Genomic DNA, 19834 nt, shown 5'->3' on the forward strand with positions numbered 1-19834 from the left:
CTGAGAATAAAAATCTGGAGGGATATCTTGGGGGCAGCGGTCCCCCCTGAGGAGTGAGGGGTCCCAGATCCACACCAGGCTCCCCAGCCCAGGGTTCCAGTGCCCAGAAGTCCCCATAACTTCTGGCTGTAAAAACCAGCAGGGATTGAGGCTGAGAAAGACAGAGGCTGCTGGAGTCCCAGGCAGTTCCTCTTAAAGGGCCTCTGAGCTACAGCTGGAGCAGCAGCTCCAAAGGCACCAAGGATATCCAGGGAACTGAATTGTCCAGCATCAGAGTGAGAGCTGGAGGGGCAGATTTCTCCCAGACAGAAGCGCTGGCAGGGGCCACTGTTCCTTTTCTGAGATCTCCCCACACATACACAGAGCTGCCAGGAGGGCACCATACCTGAGTCTCCATCAACCTGGCTCACACTCTTTGCCCAGCCCTGGTGACTCCCTGAGACCCTGGCCCACCCAATTTGAGGGCCCACCCAAACTGTTCCCAGTGGTTTTTCCATATGAATGGCCTATCTTGGCTATTGCTTCACTTTCCTAAAATTCCTCAAATAAGCAGCATCTGACCTTGGTGTGCCTGGTACCTCTCACTAAGTGGCCCCACCTGGCACTAGCTGCAGATGGCCTTGATTCACAGCTTGGCCTCTCCTGGGCATCTCCAAGCCCAGCACAAGTAGCAGCCATCTGCAGATCACTTTGTAGCTCATGCCAGGTGGCCCCAGGCAGGGCACAAGAGGCAGCTGACCTCCTGGGAGGCCCCAGAGTCATTGCACTCAGTGGAGAGTTTCAGACCATACTGAAGCACCATCCAACCTCCTCCACAAGGGACACACTCAAGTGGCAGACACAGCGGGCACCAGAGCCCTATTGAAGTAAGTCCTGCTCCTTGGGGTCGGTCAGCTCCTGCAAAGCTAACTGTTCACAGGGGTTGCAGCCAGTCCTTGCAGCCAATCCACTTGGTGGTAAATCCCTCTCATTGAGGTGTCAACAGCAACCAAGGCTCAACTACAACAGGAGGGTGCACATAGCCCACACGGAGCGCACCTGGAGTGCTGAGCTCTGGAGACTGGGGAGGCCGTGTCCTTGGATCCCACAGGCACCTACTACATTAGGCAAGTCTACCAAGCCCAGGGGACAGAGCAGCTCTACCTAATACATAGAAACAGACACAGGAAGGCAGCCAAAATGAAGAGACAAAGAAACATATCTAAAAAGAAAGAACAGAACAAAATTCCAGGAAAAAAGCTAAACAAAATAGAGACAAGCAATCTACTAGATGCAGATTTCAAAACACTGGTATAAGGATGCTCAGTGAACTTAGAACTTCAACAAAGAGATAAGAAACATAAAGAGAACCAGTCAGAAATGAAGGGTGCACTAACTGAAATGAAGAATGCATCACAGGGAACCGGCAGTGGAGTAGATGAAGCAGAGGATCAAGTCAGAGATTTGGAAGGTAAGGAAGCAGAAAAAACCCAACCAGAACAGGAAAAAGGAAAAAGAATTTTTAAAAATGAGGATAGTTTAAGGAGCCTCTGGGACAACTTCAAGCGTACCGACATTTGCATTATGGGGGTGCCGGTAGAAGGAGAGAGAGCAAAGAATTGAAAGACTATGTGTTGGGGTGGTGAACACACCATACAATATACAGATACTACATTATAGAGCTGTACCCCTGAAACCTATATAATTTTAGAAACCAATGTCACACCAATACATTTAATTAAAAAAAAAAAGAAAAGAAAACCTATGTGAAGAAATAATGATAGAAAACTTCCCTAACCTAGTGAAGAAAATAGATATACAAGTCAAGAAGCACAGGGTGAACCCAGAGAGGGTCACACCAAGACACATCACAATTAAAATGCCAAAGGTTAAAGGCCAAGAGGGAATCTTAAAAGCAGTTAGTTATCTACAAGGGAGCTCCCATAAGACTACTAGCTGATTTCTCAACAGAAATATTGCAGGCCAGAAGGAGTAGCAAAAAACATCAAAGTGGTAAAAAGCAAGGACCTATAACCAAGACTACTCTAGCCAGCAAAGCTATTATTTAGAATAGAAGGACAGATAAAGAGTTTCCCAGACAAGAAAAAGCTAAAAAGCTAAAGGAGTTAATACCAAACTAGTGTTACAAAAAATGTTAAAGGATCTTCTTTAAGATGGGAGGGGGTGCTGAGGGAATGGGAGAAAAAGGTGAAGGGATTAAGAACTACAAATTGGTAGTTACAGAACAGTCACGGGGATGTGAAGTACAGCATAGTCAATAATATTCTAATAAGTATGTATGGTATCAGATGGGTACTAGATTTATTGGGGTGATCACTTAGTAAGTTACACAATGTCTCATCACTGGGGTGTACACCTGAGACTAATATAATGTGTCAACTGCAATTGAAAAATAAAAAATTATTTAAAGAAAAAAAGGTGCTTTAATCATAATTTTAACAGTAAAAATATTAATATTTAAATTTAAGTAATAATTTAAAAGGAAGTCTAAATGTTTTCATTTATCAAACATCTAATTATTAAAGCAGAGAAACTGATTACTGGGACACTGTGACCATGTCTCAGGAGTGACGGGAGGGTCAGATAAAATATAAGCTAGCATTGCTTTTTCATGATAATGTTTGACAACGTGAGAAGTGGATTTCATCAGATTAAGAACAGCTTTACAGACACTCTACCAGAAGCATATCCCTGAAATAAGCTTTTGTCCTTCTGAGGATATAGCACTGAAGTTAGCCAAACCTCCCACTTATCACTAAAGGGAAGTGTTGGACATCGAGGTGGCCACACTGTCCTGGGCTGGCCTCTGTGCAGGTAATTCTCACCCTCTGCGCAAGTCATTGACTGCATTTCTTCAGTGAGTTTTATTACTGTGAAGAAAAACTTTTTATTTCTACCACATGATTGGACACTAAAAATTATTTAAAAGAACTTAACAAAACCAAAGCCATGCCGGAAAACCAATGTGTTGTGTATGTATCATTTTTATGCCTGGGACCAGTTTTATTATTTTTGGAACTATTACAAGACTTCTGTTAAACATGTTGAATGTTAAGAGGAAACAGACTCTTGGCAAATGTGGAAAACCAATTACAGAAAACGTCTCTGCTAGAGCTCGAGAAACACCAGGGAGGCACAGAGAAGCTTGTCCTCCCCCTTCTCTAACTGCCGAAAACACAGACGGAGGAGTTGCCTTGAAGAAAAATACGACTGTTGTATTGTTGTCTTTGTTTTTATATTTACAGGCAAAAGACCATAAAATGATACTTCTCAGTTAAGTCTACTTACAATGGAGTACAACATAGAACTGCTTTTCCTAAGGCAAATCTGATGTAAGGAAAGCAGTATTTTTAAAATAAATAACCAAATGATTATTTGCTACACACACACACACATATACATACACACACACAGCTTCACACTAATAAAAGAAATCAAATTACCTTAAATTTTAACCACTTGAATCAGGAATATTAATTTGCTCAACTTTTGAGAGTATATCTGTTGATAAAAGCATATGTGATAAAGGCATGCTATCATGTAAATATTAATTAAAGAATATAATTTTATCAATGTAAATACTGACAAGGTTGAAATAAGTGAAACTTCAGTTTTAAATTAATTATATTTTGAAAAACTAGAAGGCTGATCTAGAGAAAGAATCAATAGAGGGAAGAAAAAAATTTCCGGTTATTTAGCTATTATTTCATGATGCTAAGAGCCAAGTGTTGGACACTGTCCTAAGAGCCGAGGTCGTGTCTGACTCTGCTCAAAGCCATGTGGCTATGTGTCCTCGGTCACTCACTAAACCCACTTACTTATTTCTATGGATATGATCATTAATCCATTTTTTATCAGACTTTTTTGACAGTTACAGTATTTAAATATTTTTGCATTAGCCCTTTCAGGGGTAAGACACGACCTCTGACCTCAAGGAACTTCCAATTTTGGAAACACAAAGCAGCATCTCAAATACAATGTGGTAAATGAAGTTATAGACACAGCGCATGTGGGAGGAGCCCAAGGAAGTCCTCACAGAATATTCTGGACAGAAAGCATTGCATACTTGAGGGTTAAAGCACACAGGGGAGGAATTTGCTGTGTGAGAGAAAAAGAATGAAGGGAGAGGCCACAGCTTAAACGCGAGGTGCAGGCAGGGCCGTGTCAGGATGGGACCTGAAGCAGGCATGATCAGAAGAGGAAAGGAAAGGCCCGTTCATTGGGCTTTTTGAAAAGATTAAGAAGTGTGGGCAGAGTGAAAGGAATCAACTAGGTAAGGCGTCACGGCAACCGTGGGAAGCCACGAGCATTCCAAGGCTGAGGAGTTGAAGAGAGAAGGTGGCATTCCCAGAATCTGGCTGTGACCTGGGGCTCAGGAAGAGAGGGTGGCCACCGGTTGAGTGCTAAGGAGTCCTAGGAAAGGGATAAATTTAAAAAAAAAAAAAAAGATAAATGAGTAGGTGCTTGTTATGAGGTTGAAAATATTTTTACACATTTATAAGATGCCGTAATATTTGAATTTGAGAAATATTCATTGGTTAGAGCTTAATTATAGAACTTTGTAAAAATAAAAAGGCAGCCACTAGCTAATAAGAGGCCAGGTGGTTCTGTAGTTGGGCCTGCCTCTCTGGGCACCTTGGGCGTTGAGAGACCTGTTGCAACCTCGCCTGTCACCCACTGATGGCAGAGGGACTCAGTGGGTCGGGCTTGCCAGGTGCTGTCCTATCTTCCATGCAGCTGTGTGGCTTCCCTGCCAGTGTCTCACGGGAGATGGTGAACCGACTGCCTACCAAGGACAAAGCACTCAGTGCTAGCTGCCGGCGTGGGTGGGGGTGGGGGGACGGCTAAGTGCAACCCTTTCATCCTTCTGGCCACCAGAACACCAAATCCTGACGCTGATCCTTCATCACGAAAGTTAAACAGACTTAGCCAAGTCAATTGTCAGTGAAAATGAGAAATCACATGAATTAATGAGTCACATATGATCCCCTTCAGAATAATGTTATTTCTCTCTAACCCTCCTGACACAGGCACTGTGAACAAGCAATGATGGGGACTGATTTGAGACTGACTGCCCTTTTCTCCCCATCTTTGTGAGAGCTACAGAAGACCACTATCATGGCCACTAGCTGTGAAGCCAATGCCAGGAGAGACCACGGAAAATGGGAGGGGCAGCAACCCTTTACCCTTGATTGTCATTAAGGAAGTGCCACTTCTCAGCTGAAGGTGCAGAGCCTCAGTTTCTGCTCTGGGACTCCCCCAATCCCTGTCCTTCGTTCCTGGCTCCTGGTCCCTCTTCACCTCCTGAAGCACTGAGCAACTTGTAAGAATTCAGCCAAAAACTGACTGAGTGCACCAGCACCCCTTCTGGGCCTGACACCAACTAGATGCAGCAGACAAGGTCAGCAGGTATTGCTGGGGTCTTATGAAGCAATACCTCCAAAAGAAGAAAAGGGAAAGAGGGAAAGAGGAAAAGACAGAGAAGTAGACGGTGAGAGGACTTCTGTCCACGTACATGACTGTTTAAAAGAGAACAGAAGATGCAAATGTGAGAGGTGTTTCTTTTAAAAAATTACAAGGCCCTGGCCGGTGGGGTTCGGTGGTTAGAGCATCGGCCCACACCCCGAAGAACAAGGGTTTGATTCCCCGTCAAGGGCACACCTGGGTTGCAGGTTCAGCCCATGTGTGTCTCTCTCGCATTAATGTCTCTCTCTTCCCCCTCCCCCTTCCCCCCTTCTTCCCTCCCACTCTAAAAATCAATTGAAAAAATATCCTTGAGTGAAGATTAACAACAACAACAAAATGACAGGGATGCTTGGCTTTCTGTGTCAAAATAAATTCAGAGGGCAATTGTGTATCCACATGGTCACCTGAAATATAAATGAATGGAAGGGCTAATGTAAAAATATCCAAATTCCTAACTGTCAAAAAGGCCTGATTAAAAAAAAAAAAAAAAATGGATTAATAGCCCTGGCTAGTGTGGCTCAGTTGGCTGGGTGTCGTCCTGGCAACCAAAAGGTTGCCAGTTTGATTCCTGGTCAGGGCATATGCCTGGGTTTCAGGCTCAATCCCCAGTAGGGGGTGTGCAGGAGGCAACTGATCAATGTTTTGCTCTCGAATCAATGTTTCTCTCTCTCCCTCTGTAAAAATCAATAAAAATATTTTTTAAAATATTTTTCAAAAATGGGTCCGTAATCATAACCATGGAAATAAGTAAGTCTATGTAGTGAGTGACTGAGAACTCATAGCCACATGGTTTTGAGTAGAGTCAGACAGGATTTTAGGCCCCATTCCCAGCTCTGTACCCAGGGCAAGCTACCTAACCTCTAGAGCTTCAGTTTCCATGATTCTAAAATGGGGATAAGAATTGTACTTGCTCCCTAGGACTTTTGTGAGGATCAAAGCAGATACTGGGAATGGTGCTCAGCATATAACAAGTGTTCCATAAATATTATCACTTTATATGGGCTAATCTGTAGTTGCTTATTGAACACCAAAGCAAAAATCCTAAGGAAAAGACTTGCTGGAAGTCTCAAACTTATTTGACAAGACATTTCATACCTTATAGACTACCTCATACCACCTGCTGCTTGTGTTTATTACAAACATCTTAATTTCAGCTTAATCTTTAAATTTTAATCACTTATTCAATCACTTTTAAGTAAAACCAGTTTAATTATAAAAATCAACAACTGAAAAGCTAAAATTTTAAATACACAAAACTAAATTTACTTCACTCACAGACACCCACACAGCTATCCACTTTTCACTTCTGGAGAAAGCTCATCTTTATGCTGATGATTTCTGCTTTTTTAGTCCTTTATTATGATGGGTGAGGGTGAGGAGCCCGGGAACAACTGTCATCTGAGGAAGCTGCAACAATATTTAAAATTTTTCCTTGTAGCTCTTCATTTTATAATACAAAACAGAGGACAAATCAAGTTAGTATCATTGTGAGGAAAGTCTGTATAATAAATTTATTTAACATCAAATCTGGTTTAGTGGAAACCCCTCCATCCTGCTAATAAGGAATGAGGTCATGTCTCCTACAATGAATCATGTCCATTAAACTTATCTTCTTTTCTGGATGCTTTCCTTCTTTCATTTGTTTGTCATTTCCAAGTCTCTAATTCTTGTTGATTGCTCAGTTAAATGAAATCACTGATTTTTAATTTTCTTTTTTACGTTGAAGAGGGCATGTAACTGAAGCTACAAAATATCTATATCAACACAAAAATGATCTACAATAATTTTTCCCATTCAGTTTTTTAAAAAGCAAAAACACCAACTTAATTTTATTCAAAACTCTCCAAACATTTTCTATTTGTGTATCTTTTATTTCATGCATGTCTTCTCTCTTTTGCCATTTTTCTACTTTGATACTAGGAACAAAACAGGGAAGATGGTTATTCTTTATTATAATATTTCATTACTTGGGAAATTTCAAGATGAAAGAAAACCCTGTTCTTCACGTTGACTAACGACTGATTGATCTCCATACATTTACTGCTCTCATCTTCCCTTACTCCAAAATTGCACACTGAGAGATTACAACTCTGCTTAAATAACTCCCACGTATTGTCAAAGATAATCTGAGATCATACTGTCCTCGAGGGCTCTTTAAAAGGTCTCACCTATTCCATGGTCTTGAGATAGGATACACAGGATGTATCAGGACTTTAAGTCTAGAATCAGAATAATTTTAACAAAGGAAGCACCTTGGAGGGCCACCAGCGCAGCGCGTCTTACACATGTGGAAGCTAAGACCCGATCAGGCCGCACTGCCCAGGACAAGGTCATCTCACGCACATGTGCATGTGCATGCATATATACATGTATACTCATACATATACACTTTGCTTAAAATTCTTACAGGATATTTAGATGAATGATCACAGATCCTAATTAAAGAAATCTTGAAGACAAAACTAACCCATTCCATAAGGCAGTCGGCCTTTTTCAACCACCCTAATATTTTTAACCTTAAAGGAAGGAAATCTCTATGTCCAGCACCACGATTGTGTTTTCTTGCTGATACCGAGTTTGTGTGTTCAAACAGCACCTTTAGGCCATTCTTAAAACCCGTAATCTCGTAAAAGTTACGGTTCCCGCCGCGGGGTCCCCCATCGCGGGGCCTCGAGGGCGAGCGGGTCCCGCGGCCCCGCACCCATCCTGACCCGGGCAGGGCGGCGCGCAAGGACAGAGACCGCGGCGGCCAGACAATGTCCTGCATTCACGGCGGCCGGCCAATCACGGCCCGGCGCTTCCGGGCCCCGCACGGCGCCGCCCGCCGCAGCGCGGCCGCCGCAAAACCTGGCCCCGGGGCAGCCATCTGCGGCCCCCGCCCCCGCCCCGCGCGGCCGCGGCGCCCACCTGGAGGAGGGGCTGCGGCGGCGGGCGCCGCGGCGTCCCGCGGGGCAGGGGTCGCGCACAAGGGCAGGACGCGCCGCCCCCTCCGGTTCCAACCGGGCGCTGTCCCTTTAAGACGAGCCTCCTGCCGGGGCCTAGAAACGCGTCGGCGGCCCCGCCGCGAAGGGCAGAGACATCCGGGCTACCGGGCTGGCGAGGACGACGGCCCCTCGGGGAGCTCCCAGTCCCCGCGGGGCGCCCGGGTGGCCGCGGCTGGGGAGGGCCCCCGGGGCAAGAGGGGGCTTTCGCCGCCACGCGAGCCCCCAGCCTGCTGCGCCCCGCCGCCGCCCGCCCCCACCTCGCGAACGCCCGCGCCGGGACACCCGGCAGGCACGCGGGTCACGGACGAAGCTCCGTCCGCGGGGCCGCGCCGCGCGCGCCCGAGCCTGTCCCGGGCCCGCCCCACCGTCCGCGCGTGCACAGGGGCGGGGCGCCGCGGAGGCAGCCAATCAGCGCCGGGCGGCGCGGGACCGCCTCCCAAGTCCTCGCGGGGGGCGGCGCGGGAGCGAAAACTTCGTGGGGGGTGCGGCGCTGGGCGGCGGTGCCCGGGGGCCCGGAGCTGGGCGCCGAGGGGCCGGCCCTGACTCGGGCGCTCCGCGGGGTGAAAGGGGCGGGAGCGGCCGGGAGAGGCGCGGGCGGCGCGTGAGAACCGGCGCGGGCGGGCGAAGGGGAGGCGCCGGGAGCAGGTGGTGCGGCCCGAGGGGGCGGGGCGGGGGCGAGGAGGCTGGTCCCCGGGATGGGAAAACCGGGGATGGAGGTGCCGGGAGAACAAGCTGAAAACCAGAATCGGTGGCGGTTTGTTTATGCAGCGCAGAGAACTTGGAGAACTCGTGTCCTCGCCGGCAGAGCTCTGCTCTAAGACAGTCCTCCGTCCGAGCCGGTTTTTTTTCTTTAAGGAAAGGGGTTATATCTTTTTAATTTCTGGTGATATTTATTAAAATTGAAAGTTGGTCACGTAAAAATTTTCATGGGGGCTGGGAAAGGAACACGAGACATTTAAAAAGAAAGCCCATTTCCGTGACCTGCGCTACCACGCGTTCGAGGAGCGGGGTTGGCGTGGAGCGTGGGGGGCGGCCGGCCGCGGGTCAGAGTCGGCTCCGGGACCGCGAGCAGCCCCCCCCGCGGCCTCGCTCCCCCGCTCGGTTAGAGCCGCGCGCCCCCGCCCGTCCCGCAGCCTGTCGCGTGACGACCTGCTGTGTGTTTGAAGAAAAGCGGGTGCGGGCGTTGCCCCGCCCCACGGCAGGGTCCCCGGGGGAGCTGTCCCGGCCGCCCCCTGCGCGTCCCCGGATCCGCTCGTCCACTGGCAGCGCGTCGCCCTGCTCGCGGGCCACCCGCCCCGAGGTCCGGGCGCCACGGAAAGCTCGTGGCCGACGCGCGCTGAACGGAGCGCCGCACCTCCCCCCAAACGCCCGAGCCCCCGTCTCAGCAGCCGCCCCGCCGCCTCGGCCACCAGCCCTCACCGTGCAGGCGCGAGCGCGGGACCCGCTGACTTCCGCGCCCCGTGGCCCGCCGGCTCCCGCCTCGCCCGCGCGCGGTCCCGCGGCTGCCCGCAAAGCCCCTCCCCCACCTCGGGCTCTCCACCGCATTGCTTTAAAGTGAATTTGATCGCGTTCCTCGCGTTTCCATCTTTTGGGGGGACCGCTGTTGCCCTCAGGATGAAACCCTGCCTCCCTAAGTTTGCTCTGTAAGCCCCTCCTCGCGTTTTCGTTTGCAGCCCGTCTCCCGCGGGATCTTCGCCGCCCGCCACCCCGCACCCTCCCCGCGCACCAGTTCACCTGAAACGCTCGCGTTTCTCCGGACGCGCCCAGCCTTCCCCAGCTTCTGCCGCCCCTGTCTCCCCCTTTCCTCAGAGGTGGACTTCTCTTCCCTCGCCTGTTACCCAAAGTGAGGGTTAGGGGCGCCTTCGCACCCCTCCCTCCGCGGTGCACCCGTGGCCACCCTGCGGGAGTGTACGCCCCGCACCTTCCCGGCGGGGGTGCAGCCTGCTGGCCGCTGTTCCCAGTTCCCGGGACGGTCCTGGCAGCACTGGGCTTAGCCCAGTAACCTGCTAGAACATACAGTGGTGGGCACAGGGAAGCAAAAGGAGCGAGTAGCCCTAGGTGTCTACTAATAGATTAATTTTATATTGTACTTGTCAGTGTTGAATTCCTCCTTAGTTACAAGTTTCTCTATAAGAAGAACGTATATATATTTTTAAAAAATGGTATAATTAATTTTACTTAAACCAATGATGTTTTTGTCACAATTACGATAAATGTCCTTTAGCGAAAATAGTGTGTGGATTTTGAAGAGAAATTCTGGAACAGAGCCTGGCTGTTCAGTGCAGTTGGGCAGAAATGTTCATTTTAAAGTCAGACTCTGAAACTTCAGAACTGAGCTAAAACTAATGCTCCAGTAATGACTGAGGAAAGGAGTGGAAGGAAAGCCTATTAAGCTCAGTTCTGGTTCCTTGTTTATTATTAACTTTTAGGATAGCAATTATCAATGATAAGAAATTGCTGTGATGCTGACTTTTTAAGAAAAATCCTGAAATTCTTAGTATTTTTCTTTTGTTTACATGAGATGTCAGTGTAACATTGAAATTCTCATTTTCTTTGTGTTCCCTCACAGCTAGCAGTAGTAACATGTACATTTAGATCTGTACTATTTCTAAACACCGCCCTGCTACACACTTTCCAATAAAGTTAAACAAGAATTCTTTGTTGAGAGATGTAATATTTAGAGGGTAGGATAGGGGAATAAATCTTAACTACTACAAATTGTTTCCCTTCAGCCTTACTCTGAAGGAGATCCTTGTTGGTTTTCTCATTACTGTACAGCTATTCTGTTGACTTTGTTATGTTTTGGTGGAAGAGAGTAGAATTTAGTAATAAATAAAAATTTTTAAGAGGAGGGAGGGAAAGTTTGTTTCTTTAGTAAAATAAGTAAAAAAATTAAATGGGATTATATATGAGTAAGAACAAGTAATGTATTTAAAGCAGAAAGTTATTTATTGTGTCTACAGAAAAGCATTCTGGCAATATGTATCATATCTGTCTACAGGACACACCAAATGATTGCTATAAACAAATTATAAGGGAAAAATAAATGCTGGAGAATCGTTTTGAGTTTAGAAAATATTTTAGACACTGTGATTTGGCAAAAGTCCTATAAGTACAGTTACATTTTAGCAAACTGTTTTTCAGCTTTTAAACCTTTTTTAAAATCTTGCTCTGGCCGGGTAACTCAGTTGGTTAGAGCATCGTATCCAGCGAGGTTGTGGGTTGGATCCCCAGTCAGGGCGTATACAAGAATCAACCAATGAATGCATGAGTAAGTAGAACAGCAAATCTCTCTCTGTGTGTCTCTCAAATCAAGTCAAAATTTTTTATTTTGCATAGTGGTTAGAGCATCAGCCCATGCACGGAAGGGCCATGGGTCCCATTCCAGATCAAGGGCACATACCTGGGTGGCAGGTTTGTTCCTTGGCCCCTGTCAAGGTACGTGCAGGAGGCAACTGATTGATGTTTCTCTCTCTCCTCTCCCCTTCCACTCTCTCTCAAAATCAATGGAAAAAATATCCTTAGGTGAGGATTAACTGAAAAAACTTCATTTATTTCTGAACTTTATGGAGTGGTGAAGGATTTTAAAAAATATTTAGGGTGAAACATTTTTTATTTTTTTTAAAAAATATATCTTTATTGATTTCAGAGAGAGGAAAGGAGAGGGAGAGAGAGAGATGGAAACATCAGTGATGAGAGAGTCATTGATCGGCTGCAGCCTGCAACCCGGGCATGTGCCCTGACTGGGAATCAAACCCCGATCGCCTGGATCCTAGGTCGACGCTTAACCACTGAGCCACACCCGGCTGGGCAGGTGAAACATTTTTTAAAACAGCTAATTTTAAGAGTATATCCACGATGAAATACATTCAGCCTTATTTCAGCGTATCAAACCTGAATAGGTGACCACCTGAAAGAAATACGTTTAAGATGAGATCCAAGATTACCATTTGCTACACTCGTTGGTTTTAGCAGAGATTTCAAGTCTGTTGGGCACTGAAAATAAACTACCCATCCAGCAGAGATGTGCAGATGGTAACGACTAGCACGGAGTGTAGTGGGAAGGGGGGACTTGGAATGAAAAGACTCGGGTCAAAGTCAGTCAGTTTCACACATTCTGTGAGTTATGCCTGAGGCTTAGTTTCCGCATTTGTAAACTGCACAATGTTTTGCCATCTCGACAACCTCACGGTGTTGATGTGAGGATCAAAGGAGGGTGATGGATACCACAAACCCTAAAACAGTGGGCAAATCGTTACTGGAATTGTCCTAAACGTTCCGCTTTGGGCTTGAAGACATTTGGTGTTCATGGAAATTATTATTATATATATATATATGAAGGAAATAAATTACTTTTTCATAAACTCGATTCCCTAAAGGGGAGTCATATATACGTACAATTGTTTGTGTGTAATAACTGATACTGAGACAACTGGAGCACTCTATATAAAAGTAATCATGTAGGTACAGAGGATTCTGGCGCACTCTAGATTCTGTTATGCAAGGTGATATTGGTGTGTGGGAGATGAGAGACAAACTAATAAAAATGGGTAAGTAAAAAGAAGGCAACTATTTAATGAAGTATATCTTGCTCAGGGCCCACCGTCAAAATTTAAAAGTGGGAGATAATTCTTCAACAACAGTGTTACTTGTTATTGACCTATGATCAACCTGAAGGACAAAGTAGCCACAAAAGCACGTCTAGGATCCTGGACTCCTTTCCCCAAGGTTGGAATACTTGGCCAGCAGTTAGTCATCCTCCCAGGTTTGAGAACTTACCATGTGCAGGAAGCTATTGTGCACACTGTATGGATGGTAAAATACATACAAGTGCATTTCTCTTAAGGAAGCTGAAATCGAGTTCTGAGAAAGGAAAAACCCGAGAGCCCTACTGCATCCGCGAGCGAGCCTGCACCTGGCGGGAAGGAGAGCCGGGCGGGCAGTGCTCCGCTGCTTCTCTGTGCAGCCTTCCAATCCCCGCAGTGCGCAGAGGAGGCGACGCCCGCCCGAGCACGTCACCCTCACCCTCTGCCATTCCATCATCAGAGTCCCGTTCTCCTGAATCCTAAAGTTTTTAATTCTCTAACGTTGCTCCTTAAAATTTAAATCTCCCTGGAAGAGGTGTAGATGGCACCTGAAGCTCACAGACACCTAAGACATCTTTTCCCTGCTCAGCAGAAATTGTTCTTACCCTGTTGAGACCAAGAAAGGGAACGGGAGGGATGCCTAGGAGAAGAGAGTGTGAGCGGCAAAGGGAGAAAGGGTGGGACCCAAAAGCACTGCGACAGTCTGGCCTGGGAGCCGTGCCTACAGCTTCCCTTTGTGCTGGTGCGGCTTCGTGCCACGGACTCCAGCCTCTGCTCTCAGGCTTCCAGGATCTGTCCGCCTGGCTCTACCCACATGCCCTGCCTGTCACGGGACCCAGCTAAATTCAGGCTAGCTCGGTGGTAACCGTGGTACTGGAGGAAAAAGCGCTCTGAAGGTCGGAAGACTCGAGTTATTTGTGACTTGGAGCCATTCAGACCTTCTACAGGCTTCGATTTCCACATTTGTAAAAGGAGAGAACTGATTACATTCCTGCTATGCTCTGGGTTTCTCCCTTTCCCTGCTAACTTCTCTCCCAACGCTTTTCACTGTAATTAAGCCTCTACCACAGGTGGTAAAAAAACGTGGAAGCTGCCCGGCCCGTGTGGTTCAGCAGTTGAGCATCGACCCAGGATCCAGGAGCTCGAGGTTTGATTCCCGGTCAGGGCACATGCCCAGGTTGCAGGCTCCATCCCCAGCAGGGGGTGTGCAGGAGGCAGGCGATCAATGACTCTCATCATTGATGTTTCTGTCTCTCCTTCTTTCTTCCTCTCTCTCTGAAATCAATAAAAATATATTTAAAACAACAAAACAAAACAAAAAAAACTATAGACTCTCCCAAAAGGTGGAAACGACCCAAATGTCCATGGATGAATGGATAAGCAAAAGGTGAAATAGTCATACAGTGGAATATAATTCAGCCTTAAAAAGGAAGGGAATTCTAACACTTGCTATGCAACATGGACAAAATTGAAGCTATGATGCTAAGTGAAATAAGCCAGGCGCAAAAGAGCAAATATTGTGTGGTTCCACTTGTACGAGTTACCTAGAGTAGCCTAATTCATAGAGGCAGAAAGTAGAACAGAGGCTACCAGGGCTGGGTGAGGGAGGGGAATGGGAAGTTATTATTTTTTGTTTATCCTCACTGGAGGATATTTTTTCCATTGGTTTTTAGAGAGAGTGGAAGAGAGGGAGGGAGGGGCTGGGGAAGAGAGGGAGAGAGAGAGACATGGACGTGAGAGAGATACCTTACTTGGTTGCAACTCAAGCAAGTGCCCTTGACTTGGAATTTAACCCAAGACCCTTGGGTGCACGGGCCGACACTCTAGCCACCGAGCCACACTTTCCAGGGCACATGGGGAGCTATTTTTAATGCGTACAGCGTTTTAATCTGGGATGATAAGTTCTGGAGATGAATAGTGGTGATAGTTACACAGCAATATGAATATAATTAAGGTGACTGAACTGTACACTTAAAAATGATTAAAATGGTACATTTTATATCACGTATATTTTATGACAAAAAAGTATTTTAAACAAACAAAGCAACCTGGAAGCCACAGGGGCACCCTGGCTGGAGACCAGTTTTGTGCGACGTGCCGAATGCCTTGCCCTGACTTTTCTGTGCAGCTTGGCCCATCCTCACTCCCTTCCTGAATGGCGGGACCCCCTTCATAGTCTTCTCCAAGTATTCACCCCTCGTTATTCTTCCTCAACATACACCCTCCTGGGCCTGGGCTGGCATCTGCATCCCCCCAGCTCTTCTCAAGCAAAACCCTCTGCTCTGCCCCTCTGTCCCCCTCTGTAGCTGTCATTCCAAGCCCAGGCCTTGTTCCCCTGTGTTCAGCTGGGACATCACCTGGAACTGCCCAGGTCTGGAGTGTGGCCATGTGTATCCTACACCCACAGCCTCCACCATCCCCATGACTTTGATTTTATGCCGTCTGCTCTTCAATCTCAGGGAGACCCCAATTCCCTCAGCCTCCCCCCACTCTGTCCCTTGAGGGGCGCCACACACTTGTGTGCACTGGTTCTGCTGCACATTGGCTTATTGTCTGCAACCCCCACTGATCTCAGAGGGAAGCTGACCAGCCCTTTTCTACGAGTCCACTGGTGACTTCCTTTTGCACTCTTTAAAACGGAACTCTCTCTAAGCCGCATTCCGTATCGCTTTAGGCCCCTATAATGCCCTGTAATAGAGCACCGTTGCGTCGTGTTCCAGCAGAGCTCTGCACGAACCACCCTCATCTTTAACTCCTTTCCTGCAGCCCTCCAGAAGTCTATGCTCCCTCTGCTCCAAGCTTCTGCACCAGCAGCCCCCACTGCCTTGTGTCTGCTTCTTTCTTCTTTGTCTGCCAAACTCCCCTTGGCTCTGCCGGCCTCAGGTGGGACCTGGGTTCTGAGAAAGCCTTCGCTGGCCCTTACCCGGCTGCAGGAGGAGCACCCACGTGCCCCTAGCACCCTCTGCGTCTTCCGACTCTCCGGACTGTGTCCCGGTTCCCCCGGGCGTGAGATTCAGGGGCAGGGACAGGGGCTTGTTCATTCCGGCACATTAGAGCCTGACGCAGGGCCTGCTACACTAAATCAGCTGAATAAGTCACTGAATGTGCTTTTAAAAACATTGTTATATGTTTAGTCTAATAGATGATACTTTGGTTTACAATTTTACTTCTGTGGCTTTATTATATTCTTATAAATACCTTTTCCATGATTTTTTTTTTAAAAAAACAATAACTAGTTAATTTTAATGCTTGTATATCAGTTAGAATTAGGTTTGGCTGCGCATATCAGAAAATTCTCAAATAGCATTAGCATAAACAAAATAGAGGTTTTATCCCAATTCTGCACAAGTTCAAGCACAGACAGTGTTGGGCTCATAAGTGTCTCGCTCCACATCTGCAGGGGTCACTTTTCCTCAGCTTCTCTTCCCGCTCCCCAGGCTGTGCCGCGGTCTTTGTGGTCTAAGATGGAGGCCAGACTCGAATTCCAGGCTGCAGTGTGGAGGAAGGAATAGAGGGTGAAGGCCCTGGTCAGCGGTGCTCAATGGTTAGAGCGTTGGCCACTCACCCAAGTGTCTAGGGTTCGATTCCCAGTCAAGGGCACGAACCTGGGTTGCAACATTGATGTTTTTCTCTCTCCCCCTCCCTCCCTTCTTCCCTCCTTTTCTCTCTCTCTAGAAAGCAATGGAAAAATAGCCCCCCCCCCAAAAAAAAAAAGAAAAATGGTGAAGGTCATGTGCCAACCGTGTTTCTGAAAGTTCCTCAGCAGGTCACATCCAACATTTTTGCTTACATACTGTGGAGCCAACTTAATGGCGCTTAGCTGCAAGGGAGGCTGAGATACACAGTCTTTATTTTGAGCAGCCATGTACCCAGCTAAAAATTCTATTGGTATGGAAGAAAAGAAGAAATGAATATTGGGAGATAAAAAGAAAGGTAGGCCATACCTGAGTTTAACAGGATATATAAATATCGTAGTCCGCCCTTATCCATGGGGTTACATTCCATGACCCCCAGTGGATGCCTGAAATTGCTCACAGCACCAAACCCTACATATCCTATATTGTTTTTCTTAAACACCCATACCTATGATAAAGTTAAATTTATAAATTAGACACACTAAGAGATTAATAACAATAATAAAATAAAACAATTATAACAATACTCTCCAGTAATTTTAATATATTTTAGTCCAAACCTATTCCTGAGTCTGTGTGTACCATCCCTCACGTGTAGTAAATGGCTTGGTGTCGCTCATTTCAGGGGATCCCTTGCCGAAGTCTTCCTACAGGTTCAGTGTTTTCTGGCAAAACAAATGTGGTCACTCGGGACGCATTTCTGTTCATGTCTTCTACTCTCAAATATAACGCCTTTTCCATCTTCACTAAGCATTTACCATGCACTGTGGCCCTAACTTTTGCAGTTTCAGGTGCAACAGCAAAACTAGCATGACTTTCTGTTTCCTTCTTCACAATTTCACGGAAGATTCGTTTTTACCATAGATCTTAGCAACCTCCGCATACTATTTTTGTTTTCTTATTAAGTAGAGAGCTTTCACCTTTCCACTTAAAGAAAGCACTTATGGCTTCTCTTTGGCAAATCCAAGTTGCCAGCATCACTACTCTTACGCTTTGGGGCCATTGTTAAGTCAAATTAGGCCACTTGAACAGAAGCACTGCGATACCAAGGCAGTCGATCTGATAACCGGGACAGCTGCTAAGTGACCCCCTGGTGGGGAGTATGTTCAGTGTGGAGACACTGGACAAATGGATGATTCACATCCTGGCTGAGACGGAGACAGAGGGGGACTGGGTGAGATTTCATCATGCTACTCAGAATGACTCAAAATTTAAAAGTTATGAATGGTTTATTTCTGGAATTTTCCATTTAATATTTCAGACAGTGGTTGGCTGCACGTAACTGAAACCACGAAAAGCAAAACTGTGGATAAGGGGGGACTCCTATATGTCAACATTATAATTCAGATGAATCTAGATTTCAAATGTATCTTCCCATCTCTCTCCCTCTCTCTCTCTCTTTTTAAATCCTCACCTGAGGATATTTGTTTCCGCTGCTTTTTCAGAGAGAGTGGAAGGGGGAGAGAGAGAGAGAGGAGAGAGAAAGAGACATCAATGTGAGAAACATCGGTCAGTTGCCTCCTGTACGTGCCCCAACCGCGATCAAACCCCCAACCTGGGTATGTGCCCTGACTGGGAATCGAACCCACAACCTTTCAGTGTACAGGACAATGGTCCAACTGACTTTGCCATGCCAGCCAGGGCTCTTTCTGTCTCTTAATCTCCTTTGTCCAAAGGCCATGGCATTTATACCCAAGCAAGTCACGAAATTTCCAGTTTTTTTCCCCTATGACCAGGTAAAAGTGTAAAAAACAGTGCTATCGCCTTGTCCTTAGGGTTAGGCTCCGAGGTGGGGTGAGGTGGAGGTGGAGGGTGTACATAGAAGGGCTCAGTAGTAACCAAGGAGGGATTTCACATTTTAGCACTTCCAGTATGACCCCTGAATCTCTTTGCTTTGTCCTGTTTTACTCTCTGGGGAGGGTTCTCTTCGCCCTTCACCAGGCACCTGCAGTTCCACCCCGGGAAGCTGGAAGTCTCTATTCCACCACGGGCCACTGTGGACGCAGTTTAGCCCCGGGTGTCAGTGGACACCCTTGTCCAATCGCCCAAGGGGAGGTGTCATCAAAGGCCACACCTCGATCTCTAGAAGACGGCAGAGTGCAGATGCTGCCTGCTGGGGACCCCAGTCTGCGCTCCGCAAACCTGCTCTTGCTTAGTGCCAGCCTTGTCCTTTCCCCCTGGGCCACTCGCCCAAATGTCAAGGCCTCTACTCACCTGTTCTCTCGTTCCCTCTCATTCCTGTACTTCTCTGGGCTTCTTCCTTCCCCATCTGATGTTTCAATCTTCCATTATTTTTCCTCCGCCACAATCCCCTCTAGTGTCCTCAGAAACCCCAATTCCTCTCGTGGCTCTGTCCCGTTTATATTCTCCACTTAAAATCAGCTTCCCCGAATCTCTGACCTCATCACGGGGCCAGCTCTCCAACCCTCTCCCTCAGCTGAGGACAGTCTGCTCCTGGCTCTGCACCCTCCAGCGCTCCCTCCCAGGAGGCCCCTCCTTCTCTTCCTGCAAACTTGCAAGAGCTCCCCCACTTGGAGACAGGGCACCCTTGTCTTTACTGCACTGTCCCTTTCCTTTCTTTCACCACCAAATAAAGGAATACACTGTATCCACTGCGTCACCACTGCTCTTAGCTCAACTCCTTGTCATCAGGGTGTACCCACCGCATCTTTTTGGAACCAAGGTGTTGACATCGTCAATGACCTCCAAGTTATTCCTTGATTATAACGTGACACCATTGTCATTACCCTTTCATCAACATTTTCTCTTGTTTTCAGTCATGCTGCATATTGTGGTTCTTATCTTTTATGAACAATCTAATCAGTAATAAAAACAATGTAAAAGAGCTAATGTTTAGTGAGGACTTATTTCGTGTCATGCAAATGAAAGATGCCTTACCTGTGTTATTCCACCGAAGCTCTATGAGGCTGATGAAATGATCATCCCCGCTTTACAGATAAGGAAATCGAGGCTTGTAGGCTTACGAAGGTAAATGATGTGCTCAAGACAAGAGCTAGTAAGAATTACCAAGCTAGTTGACTGAATTCCAAAGCAGTGCTTTCTGCCAGTACTCCAGCTGCTGTTCCTCTTTTCTTGATTTCACCGTACATGAGCCTTCTCTAGGATTCTGCTTTAGACTTCCTGCTCACCCGTCTACAGACAT

General features: G+C 46.8%; 1 long non-coding RNA gene across 2 annotated transcripts; it reads right to left on the reverse strand.

Moving 5' to 3' along the window:
• Window positions 1-3441: 3441 nt before the first annotated feature.
• On the reverse strand, window positions 3442-8740 carry LOC308547264. 2 transcript variants are annotated; one of them, XR_013997486.1, is made up of 4 exons: window positions 8374-8740; window positions 7635-7685; window positions 6764-6873; window positions 3442-3501 (listed from the first exon to the last, which is right to left on the reverse strand). It is a non-coding gene; the product is annotated as an uncharacterized lncRNA (long non-coding RNA). The 2 variants fall into 2 exon arrangements; XR_013997485.1 differs by lacking the exon at window positions 7635-7685.
• Between the last annotated feature and the right edge of the window lie 11094 nt (window positions 8741-19834).

Source organism: Miniopterus schreibersii (genome assembly GCF_964146895.1).
Source record: "Miniopterus schreibersii genome assembly, chromosome: 17".
Taxonomy (NCBI): Eukaryota; Metazoa; Chordata; class Mammalia; order Chiroptera; family Miniopteridae; genus Miniopterus; species Miniopterus schreibersii.